Raw genomic sequence first — 10606 nt, forward strand, 5'->3', positions numbered from 1 at the left:
GAGAGGAAGGGAGGGGGAGAGACAGAGAGACATCGAAGTGAGAGAGACACATCCATTGGTTGCCTTCCGGCCAGGGTTGGGGATCCAGTTACTACCTGCCCTTGATGCCCTTGACCTGAATGGAACCCGGGATCCTTCAGGATGCTCTATCCACCGAGACAAATGGGCTAGGCTAGGGCATGTAACTTTAAATTTTTTTACTTACTACACCAGTTGTTGTAAGGTTCAAGTGATCATAGCAAATGCTGTAGAAAAACAACATATTATTTGTAGTTAATCACTTGGCTTTTCTTCCATTAATTAGAAATTATCTGTTGAGTGCTTTTTCTAAAAGGTGGATAGAAAGTGGGCTTTAAAAATTTAAGTACTTTAAGTTATGTAGTTGACATTTCCAAGAATATAAGGCTAATAAAAATTTTAAGTTGACCAAAACAATGAATATAGCGATGTGTAAAATTATTAAATGGTAGTACTAATATTTTGCTTATCTGAGAAAATTGGTACTAGGAAAAGCTTAAGGCGAATCTGCTTAAAACAGGCATTATAATTTTATAAGTAGTGGGAGAGGAAAGTGGATTTAAACTTTTATAACAGTTTTAGTTATATTTTGCAAAAATTGCAAATGTGCACTGTTTTGTGGAATGCATCAGATGTGAAAAGGTATGATGGTACCACATGGCATCATTGTACTTCAAATCCTGCTTTTTAAATCATGCTATTTTGAGGAACTCATTGGGCCATTATCTTTGTGGTTTTTCTTTTCTTCAATTGTTAACTGGTCTAATTGTGCCACATCCTCATTTGTGGATGGCTTTGCAGTGATTTGGCTATTTTCCTATTACTTTTATTGACTTTATTGACTTAGTAAATATCCTCAGTTTCATTTTGCTGTTGATAAAGCTTTTTCTTGGAACAGAACTGCCAAATGCTGACATCTCTAAATGCTTCTCAGACTTTAATGTGCATGGGAATCATCTGAACTCTAACAAGCCCTAGGTGATAACTCATGCTGCCCTTCTGCCCAGAACACAGATCACTGCTATCCAAGAGAAATAAATGCCAGTCATCTATGTAAGTTTGAAGATTTAAGTAGCTACATGATAAAAGTGGGGAAAAAAACTGCAAGTGAAAATGATAAATTTATCTTTTTATCATGTAATCAATATGAACTTATTAATGATTTTTTAAATACTAATTCTTTTTTTCAAACTAAGTCTTCGAAATCTCATGTGTACTTGACAGCACATCAAGTTTGGATTAGTCACACATCAAATGCTCAATAGCCACATTTGGCTAATGGCTGCTGTATTGAACAGCACAGGCCTGGAGTCTAGAATCATTCTAGATCAATGCTATTTTCAGTGTATTTTTTTTGGATTGGCCCCATGAGCAACCTTTGGGAATTTGTTAGAAATGTAAATTTTGGGTCCCTACCTCATACCTCCTCTCTTTAGAATATCTGGGTTTCAGTAACTTGTGTTTTGAAAGCTACAGGATATGCTACACAATGTATATGTGGTATTCTGAATGGGATCCTCCAACAGAAAAAAGTTTAATCAGGAAGAACTAAGGAAATCTGAATAAAGTATCAACATTATTATCAGTAATCATTGAATATGACAAATACACCATACCAACATAAGATAGTAGGGGAAATTGTAGACAGGGTATATGGGAACTCTCTGTACCATCTTTGCAATATTTCTGTAAATTTGAAACAGCAAAAATAAAGGTTTTTTGTTGTTTGTTTTTTAAGCAGCTCTCCAGGAGATTCCATTGTTTACTAAAATTTTGAGGAGCAGTGATGTAGATCACTAATATGACCTACACCAGTGGTCGGCAAGCTCATTAGTCAACAGAGCCAAATATCAACAGTACAACGATTGAAATTTCTTTTGAGAGCCAAATTTTTTAAACTTAAACTACATAGGTAGGTACATTGTTATTAACTTAATTAGGGTACTCCTAAGGCTTAGGAAAAGCCACACCAAGGGGCCAAAGAGCCGCTTGTGGCTTGCGAGCCGCAGTTTGCCGACCACGGATAACTTCAACTTGCGTGGGCAGAATGAAGGCTAGTATTAGGTCTGGTAGGGTAATAATAACAGTATTTTTGTAATAAGAGCTAAAACTTATAAAGCACTTACTATGTGCCAGGCATTATGGCATGTGCTTTACACATATCCACACTAAATCTCCCAGTATGTGGACTGTCCTATTAAGCTTCCTTTTACAAATGGAAAAAAAACTGATGCTGAGAGAGGTTCAGTGACTTAGGTCACATAGCTAGCAAGAGGCAGAGGCAGGGATTTTTGAGGAGAGACTAATTTTATAATCGATCAGTTCATTTGTGAGTATTTTTCTACTCTCACAAATTTTGCTTCTTTGAGTAAGCAACAATTAGTGTGGATACTCTGTATCATTCCCTGTAGTTTATAAAGTACTTTTTTTCTTTTCATTCTCACAAGGATCTTGTGAGGTTTGTATTTTTTTCCTTTGTTTTTCAAATAAGTTAGGATGCTCAGGGTCTGAGAGCTGATAGATGGCAAATCCTCGATATAAATTTCAGGCCTCTGACACTAAGTTCTGTGCTTTTTCCCTTTACTGAAAGAGAATTTAGAATATATTTTGAAGTTAGAGGGATATTTTTAAAATTTTGCTGAAAATAACCTGTATTTGTATTTGGTAAGGAGAACACCAACTGAAACTCTCATTCCCTGGTGGGAATGTAGAATGATACAGCCACTTTGGAAAACATTTTGGCAATCTATATCTATCTATTATAAAGGGAAAATAGCAATATTAAAATATTTTCTCTAATTAATTCCCTTTTAATGTGCACGAATTTCATGCACCAGGCCAGCAGTATATATATTGCAAATAGACCAAACGGCAGAACAACCAAACAACCGGCACTATGATGTGCGCTGACCACCAGGGGGTGCGTGCGGAACATGGCGGGAGTGGGCAGCAGGCGGCTATTGTTGCTTACTCAAAGAAGCAAAATTTGTGAGAGTAAAAAAACTCACAAATGAACTGATCGATTATAAAATTACTCTCTCCTCAAAAATCCCTGCCTCTGCCTCTTGCTAGCTATGTGACCTAAGTCACTGAACCTCTCTGAGCATCAGTTTTTTTTCTTCCATTTATAAAAAGCTTATTAATAGAACAGTCCACATGCTGGGAGAATTAGAGTAGATATCTGTAAAGCATGTGGCATAATGCCTGGCACATGGTTAAGTACTTTATAAGTTTTAGCTCTTATTACAAAAATACTGTTATTATTACCCAACCAGACCTAACACCATTCTAGTAGACGGATAGTGATATCTAGAAATTTTCATTTTCATTATAAGGGTTTTGTTTAACAGCTTGATTGAGGTATAATTGCTGTATAATTAACTGTGCATATTTAAGTGTGTAATTTGATGAGTTTTCATATATGTATATACCTGTGAACTAGATACCATTATCACCACTATTAAGATAATGAATATATTTTTCACCTCCCCTCACAAAAAAAATTTCTTGAGCCTCTTTGTTATCTGCTTTCTGTCACTATAGATTAGTTTGTATTTTCTAGAATTTTATGCAGATAGAATCTTTAAAGTATGCACTCTTGTTTGGATTTTTTTCATTCAGCAAATTGTTTTGAGATTCATCCAGTGTGTGCATCAGTAGTTCATTCCTTTTTATTGTGATAGACCCATGTGTGGATATACTACAACTAGTGTATCCACTTACCTGTTGATGGACATTTGGGTTGTTCCCAATTTGGGGCTATCTATATTATAAAAATCCAGTGGCCCTAACGCTGTAACAACCAAGACCAGTGCGGGAGGGCGGGGCTGCACGTGCGGGTGGGCGGGTTGCACAGGTGGGCTGGGCTGCGTGATTTCGTGTGCTGGGCTTCTAGTAAATAAAGCTGTTGTGAACATTCACATATAGATCTTTGTGTTATCATGTGTTTTCATTTCTTTTGGGTAAATAGCTAGGAGTAGAATCCCTGGATCATATAGTAGATAAATGTTAAACATTTTTCCAAAGTGCTTTTACTATTTTACATCTCTACCAGCAGTGGGTAAGTTCTAGTTGCTCCACATTCTCAGAACCACTGGTGTGATCAGTCTTTTAAATTTTAGCCATTCTAATAGTATGTATTCTTTGTGGTTTTGATTTGCATTTTCCTGATGACTAAAGATTTTGGGCACCTTTTTATGGGCTTATTTACCATCTGTCTATCTTCTTTGGATAAGTGTCTGTTTATATCTTTTGCTGTTTTTGTTGGGTTATTTGTGTTACTGACTTTGTACAATTCTTTATATATTCTAGATATGAGTTTGTTGGAGATATGTGTTCATGAGGGATAATGAGCTATAGTTTTTTTTTCTTACAAGGTCTTTGGTTTTGACATGACGGTAATGCTGATCTCATAGAATGAGTTGGGATGCTTTCCCTTTTTTAGTTTTCTTTGAGAAGTTTGTACAGAGTTTACTTTTTTTTTTTTCCTTACATTTTTGGTAAAATCACTAGTGAAGACATCTGGGCCAGGAGTTTTCTTTGTGGGAAGATTTTAAAAGACAGATTCAAGCCTTTTGCAGCCAACGTAGAAGCATCAATGGTCAAAATGAAGTTCAGTCTCTTTGTGACTTCTTTTTTTTTTTAAATTAAATCTTTATTGTTCAGGTTACATTTGTTCCTCTTTTTTTCCCCCCCATAACTCCCCTCCTCCCAGTTCCCACCCCACCCTCCGCCCTCACTCCCCACCCCCTGTCCTCATCCATAGGTGCACGATTTTTGTCCAGTTTCTTCCCGCATCTCCCATTCCCCTTTCCCCGCCAAGAATAGTCAGTCCATTCCCTTTCTATGTCCCTGATTCATTATAATCACCAGTTCATTCTGTACATCAGATTATTTATTCACTTGATTCTTAGATTCACTTGTTGATAGATGCATGTTTGTTGTTCACAATTTGTATCTTTACCTTTTTCTTCTTCCTCTTCTTAAAGGATACCTTTCAGCATTTCGTATAATACTGGTTTAGTGGTGATGAACTCCTTTAGCTTTTCCTTATCTGTGAAGCTCTTTATCTGACCTTCAATTCTGAATGATAGCTTTGCTGGATAAAGTAATCTTGGTTGTAGGTTCTTGGTATTCATCACTTTGAATATTTCTTGCCATTCCCTTCTGGCCTGCCAAGTTTCTGTTGAGAAATCAGCTGACAGTCGTATGGGTATTCCCTTGTAGGTAATTGAGTCTCTTTCTCTTGCTGCTTTTAAGATTCTCTCTTTGTCTTTTGCTCTTGGCATTTTAATTATGATGTGTCTTGGTGTGGTCCTCTTTGGATTCCTTTTGTTTGGGGTTCTCTGCGCTTCTTGGACCTGTAAGTCCATTTCTTTCACCAGGTGGGGGAAGTTTTCTGCCATTATTTCTTCAAATAGGTTTTCAATATCTTGCTGTCTCTCATCTTCTGGCACCCCAATTATTCTGATGTTTGTACGCTTGAAGCTGTCCCAGAGGCTCCTTACACTATCTTCGTATTTTCGGATTCTTTTTTCATTTTGCTTTTCCGGTTGGGTGTTTTTTGCTTCTTCGCATTTCAAATCTTTGACTTGATTCTTGCGCTCCTCTGGTCTGCTATTGGGTGTCTGTATAATATTCTTTATTTCAGTCCGTGTATGCTTAATTTCTAGTTGGTTCTTTATCATAGCATCGAGGGTCTCATTAGTTTTCGTGACTCTCTCCTCAAGTTTATTGACAGCTTCTAGCACATTTTTGCAAGCCCTCAAAATTGCGATTTTTAGCTCTATATCCTCCATTTCTGTCATGTTTTTTTGTCTCCGCATTTTTTATGCTTTCTTGGTGCACCCCCTAGTGGTCTTTGTGCGCAGTCTTGTTCTAGTTGAGCCTTGATTGTTGTAGTTAATACTAGAGGGATTTGACCACCAGGCCGACTGGCTGTGTGAATCAGCTGTGTCTGCCGCGGAAAACTTCTGTCCTCTGGGGAGGTGCTAATCTAGCCTTTGCCTGAGGCGATCCGGCAAATGGCTCTGCGCAGGGCTTGGGCGGGGCGGGCTCAACAGGGCGGGCGGAGGGAGCCGTTATGGTGCCCTCAGTCCTGTTCCCAGAGGCTCTGCTTCTCAGAACCCCAGGAACCGCTGCAAACCTCGGAGAGAAAGCTGCCTTCCAACTGATGCCAGACACTCCCGCTTCTCCCGTTTGGGTCCGAGTCCCCAGCGATTCGCCCGTATCTGGAGCTCAGAGTCTGAGACTCCCCCCTGACCGAAAACGACAACCGCGCTCTCAGCCACCAGCCCGCTTTGCGCGCGCACCTCCGCACCTGAGTTTTTTCCACACTGCGCCTCCTCTGAGCCTCGGTGTGCTGTTATTTTTCCTTCTAGTTGAAGAGTCTCTCCTCAGCCAGCCTTCCTGTGGTTCTGGGTGATGTCCGTTCCGTCTTTTAGTTGTATTTTTGAAGTGGTTGTTTGCGGCAGCAGTCTGCGGTGTTTACCTATGCCGCCATCTTGGTCTCTCTCATCTTTGTGACTTCTGACTGGATCAAGAACTGTAAAAGTAATTTCAGTGCACCTTCCCACATTTGCAGGAAGATTATGTCTTTTCTTTCCGAAGAACTGAGAGAGAAGTACTACAGTGTTCAATCCATGCCCATCCGAAAGGATGATGAAGTTCAGGTTGTTCGAGGACATTACAAAGGGCAGCAAATTGGCAAAGTAGTCCAGGTCTAGAGAATGAAATATGTCATCTTCATTAAACGAGTGCAGCAGGAGAAAGCTAATGGGACAACTGTTCATGTGGGCATTTACCCCAGCAAGGTGTTTATCACTAGACTAAAGCTGGACAAAGACTTCACAAAGATCCTTTAATGGAAAGCCAAATCTCACCAAGTAGGAAAGGAAAAGGGCAAATACAAGGAAGACACAATTGAGAAATGCAGGACTAAAGTAATCCTATATTCAGCTTTCATTAAAAACTTAAAAAAAAGACATTCAATGTTTATTTTCTTTTGTGAATCCTCATCCAAGGATATTTTTCCATTGATTTTTAGAGAGATTGGAAGGAACAAGGGGAGTCAGAGAAAGAGAAACATCAATGTGAGAGAGACACATTGATTAGTTGCCTCCCGCACTGGCCGGCCTGGGCTGGGGATCAAGCCTGAAACTGAGGAATTGAATCTGAGATTCTTCAGTCCTCGGGCTATGTACTTAGTCAAACTGGCTAGGGCAAGACAGTCAATATTTTTAATAGATACAAGGCTCTTTGGATTATCTCTTTCTTCTTAAGCAAACTTTGGTAATTTGTCTTTCAAGAAATTTGTCCAGTTTATCTAAGTTGTTGAATTTATTGGCATCAAGTTCATAATCTTATCTTTCTTTTGATGTCTTTAGAATCTCTAGTATGTCTCTTGTCTTATTCCTGATATTGGTAATTTGTGTTTTTCTCATTTGTTCTTGATCAATTTGGCCAGATTATCAGTATTACTGATGTTCTCAAAGACCCAGCTTCTGGTTATATTGATTTCCTCTAACATTTTACTGCTTTTTATTGATTTCTGCTCTGATGTTTAGCATGTCCCTTCTGCTTAATTTGGGTTTATTTTGCTCTTTTTCATTTAGTTTCTTAGAGTAGAAGCTTATGTCGTTGATTTGAGACCTTTCTTCTTTCCTAATATGGGCATTTAGTGCTATAAAATGTTCTAATTGCTAGTTTAGCTACATCTCACAAATTTTGAAATGTCATTTTTTTTCATTTTCATTCAGTTCAGATTTCCTGTTTGATTTCTGCTTTGACTGCTGAGTTACTCAGAAAGTGTTGTTTAGATTCTAACAACAAATTTGGGGGTTTTAAGATATCTTTTTATTAATTTATAATTTAATTGTCAGAGAAAACACTTTGTATGATTTCAGTTCTTTTAAATTTATTGAAATTTGTTTTATGGCCCAGAATATAGTCTAAAGAAAATATATGTTTATTAGAAACCGCAGAGCTGGCTGTACCATTTAGCATTCCCATTAGCACTGTTTGAGTGTTCCAGTTGTTGGTATTCTTGTCAGCACAGATCGGCCGCCTCCTGCACACCCCACACTGGGGAAGGCCACAACCTGGGCATGGGCCCCGACCAGAAAGCGAATCGCAATCCCCGCCACACAGGTTGACGCTCAGCCACTGAGCCAGGTCGGCCAAGTTGTATTGTCTTCTTAAAAAAATAACTTTATGTATTGTAGTTGGTTTGTAGTTATATCTTATTTTGGTTTTAATTTGCATTATTGGGTTTTTAATGTTTTATAAAATAACTTAAACTTGGATAAAAATTAAGAATCATTGAGTGTTTTTCTTTTTTTAAATATATTTTTATTGATTTCAGAGAGGAGGGGATAGGGAGAGGGAGAGAGAGATAGAAACATTAATGATGGGAGAGAATCATTGATTGGCTGCCTCCTGCACACACAGGGATTGAGCCTGCAACCCTGGCATGTGCCCTGACTGGGAATTGAACTGTGACCTCCTGATTCATAGGTCAGTGCTCAACCACTGAGCCAAGCCAGCCGGGCAAGTGTTTTTTGTTTTTGTTTTTCCAGTAGAGAACAGAAAGCTTGGAGGGATTGGTAGTGTAGTTCATTATTTGTTTGCTACATACAAGCTGCTTTGCAGTTTTCCAAAAGTTTGAATGTTTATTTGCTTTTTAATACAGTTGTTCATATGGAAAATAACACAATAATAAAATAATAATACAGGAATAAACTGTGTTTTGTGTATTCACAACTGTAAACCCACTTTTACCCCACCCTGTATTTACATTGATGGAGGATCTGTAAAAGCTTTGTGAAGATTTTAGTGACTTCTAGTTTATGGGTAGACAAGGATAAGGTGATTTAAATGGTATTCTCCAGTGACTCTTTATTGTGGTAATATATGCCTGTAATATTTCATTGTCTGTATATACCACTTTTTTTTTTTAAGCTATCCATCCACCTATGGACATTAGATTTGCTTCCACCTTTTTGGCTATTGTGAATAATATTGCTATGAACATGGGTGTTCATATATCTGTTCAAGTCCTTGCTTTCAATTCTTTTGGATGTATATCCAGTAGTGGAATTGCTGGATCATATGGTAATTTTATCTCTAATGTTTTGAAAAAAATTCCATGCTGATTTCCCAGTGGCTATACTGTTTACATTCCCACCAGCAATGAACAGGTGTTGTTACCACAAGGGGGTGGGGGTGGGTGAGATGCAGGAAAAAAATTATATGAACTGTAAAAGAAGTTAATTTCTTTCTGTTTTAAAAAACTGATTATTTTTAGAAAGTTCTTATTAAAAAATTGAAATATTGGATTAGGTGTTGAGGGTTTGGAAGGAAAAATCCATTGATTGGAGTGCATTTAGAAGGAAGTAAAGAGAAAACTAAAAAAAAAAAGTGTAGAAGCAGAATGATCAACATAAAAGGGTGGTTTTAAAGGTTATTGTGAAGCTATTTTCCATAGGTGGTAGTTTTTGATGAAATAGAGTCTTAAGGAAAAGGAAGTTAACCTTTTTGCTCAAGAAAAGAATTATTTTTGTTCCTTAGACTTTTTACTGATTTTAAGTTGTTTTTTTTCTTGGTATCCTACATCATCATATTAAAACTCTTAGTGTGTGCTAGTGGCTCTTAAGGGATTAAAACCCTGATTAATCTTTACTGTTTTTTGGTCTGAAAGGGAGCTTGATCAGGGCTCTTTATTAAAGTACTGAGTTTGTGAAAATTTTTTTGAATACAATAGGTTTTTCACTTTCTGCTCTGTTATATATTAACTGGGTCATGTTTAAGAGATTATTTTTAGAATGATTTTGAAGATTTAACAGACATTGATAATGAAGAACCCTAATACCTCTTAAATAATTGTAATTTGTGTTTAAGTGAGAAAAAACAGGCACTGTAATTCTCCATAAATGTGGTGTTTATAAGTAAAGAACAAAAGAAATGTGAGTTTATTTAAATTATTTAAACGTGGGACATTATGTAAGAAATATTAATCAGAATATTAAATGTGCATATCACTTTTATTTTTATTTTTTTAAAATTAATAAATCTTTATTGTTCTGATTATTACAGATGTTCCTCTTTTTTTTTCCCCCATAGCTCCCCTCCACCTGGTTCCCACCCCACGCCCTTACCCCCTGCCACTGTCCTCATCCATAGGTGTAAGATTTTTGTCCAGTCTCTTCCCGAACCCCCTACACCTCCTTCCCCCCAAGAATTGTCAGTCCACTCCCTTTCTATGCCCCTGCTTGTATTATATTCACCAGTTTATTCTGACTTAATTTTTAGGTTCACTTGTTGATAGATATTTATTTGTTGTCACTTTATTGTTCATAATTTTTATCTTTACCTTTTTCTTCTTCTTCCTCTTCTTAAAGAATACCCTTCAGCATTTCATATAATCCTGGTTTGGTGGTGATGAACTCTCCCCTAGCTTTTTCTTGTCTGTGAAGCTCTTTATCTGACCTTCAATTCTACATGATAGTTTTGCTGGGTAGAGTAATCTTGGTTGTAGGTTCTTGGTATTCATCACTTTGAATATTTCTTGCCACTCCCTTCTGGCCTGCAT

General features: G+C 37.5%; 1 protein-coding gene and 1 pseudogene across 8 annotated transcripts in view; both read left to right on the forward strand.

The window, feature by feature from the left end:
- Window positions 1–893: 893 nt before the first annotated feature.
- Window positions 894–10606, forward strand: part of ARHGAP12 (Rho GTPase activating protein 12) — a 164874-nt gene continuing 155161 nt past the window's right edge. For 2 of the 8 annotated variants that reach the window (XM_014547967.1, XM_014547968.1), the window contains exon 1: window positions 894–1071. The gene's annotated coding sequence lies outside the window, so the exon portion shown is untranslated. The remainder of the gene's footprint in view (window positions 1072–10606) is intronic. The other 6 variants (XM_014547964.1, XM_005876529.2, XM_014547966.1 and 3 more) reach the window with 4 other exon arrangements.
- LOC102239859 lies at window positions 6531–7697 on the forward strand (annotated as a pseudogene).

Source organism: Myotis brandtii, unplaced genomic scaffold (genome assembly GCF_000412655.1).
Source record: "Myotis brandtii unplaced genomic scaffold, ASM41265v1 scaffold49, whole genome shotgun sequence".
Taxonomy (NCBI): Eukaryota; Metazoa; Chordata; class Mammalia; order Chiroptera; family Vespertilionidae; genus Myotis; species Myotis brandtii.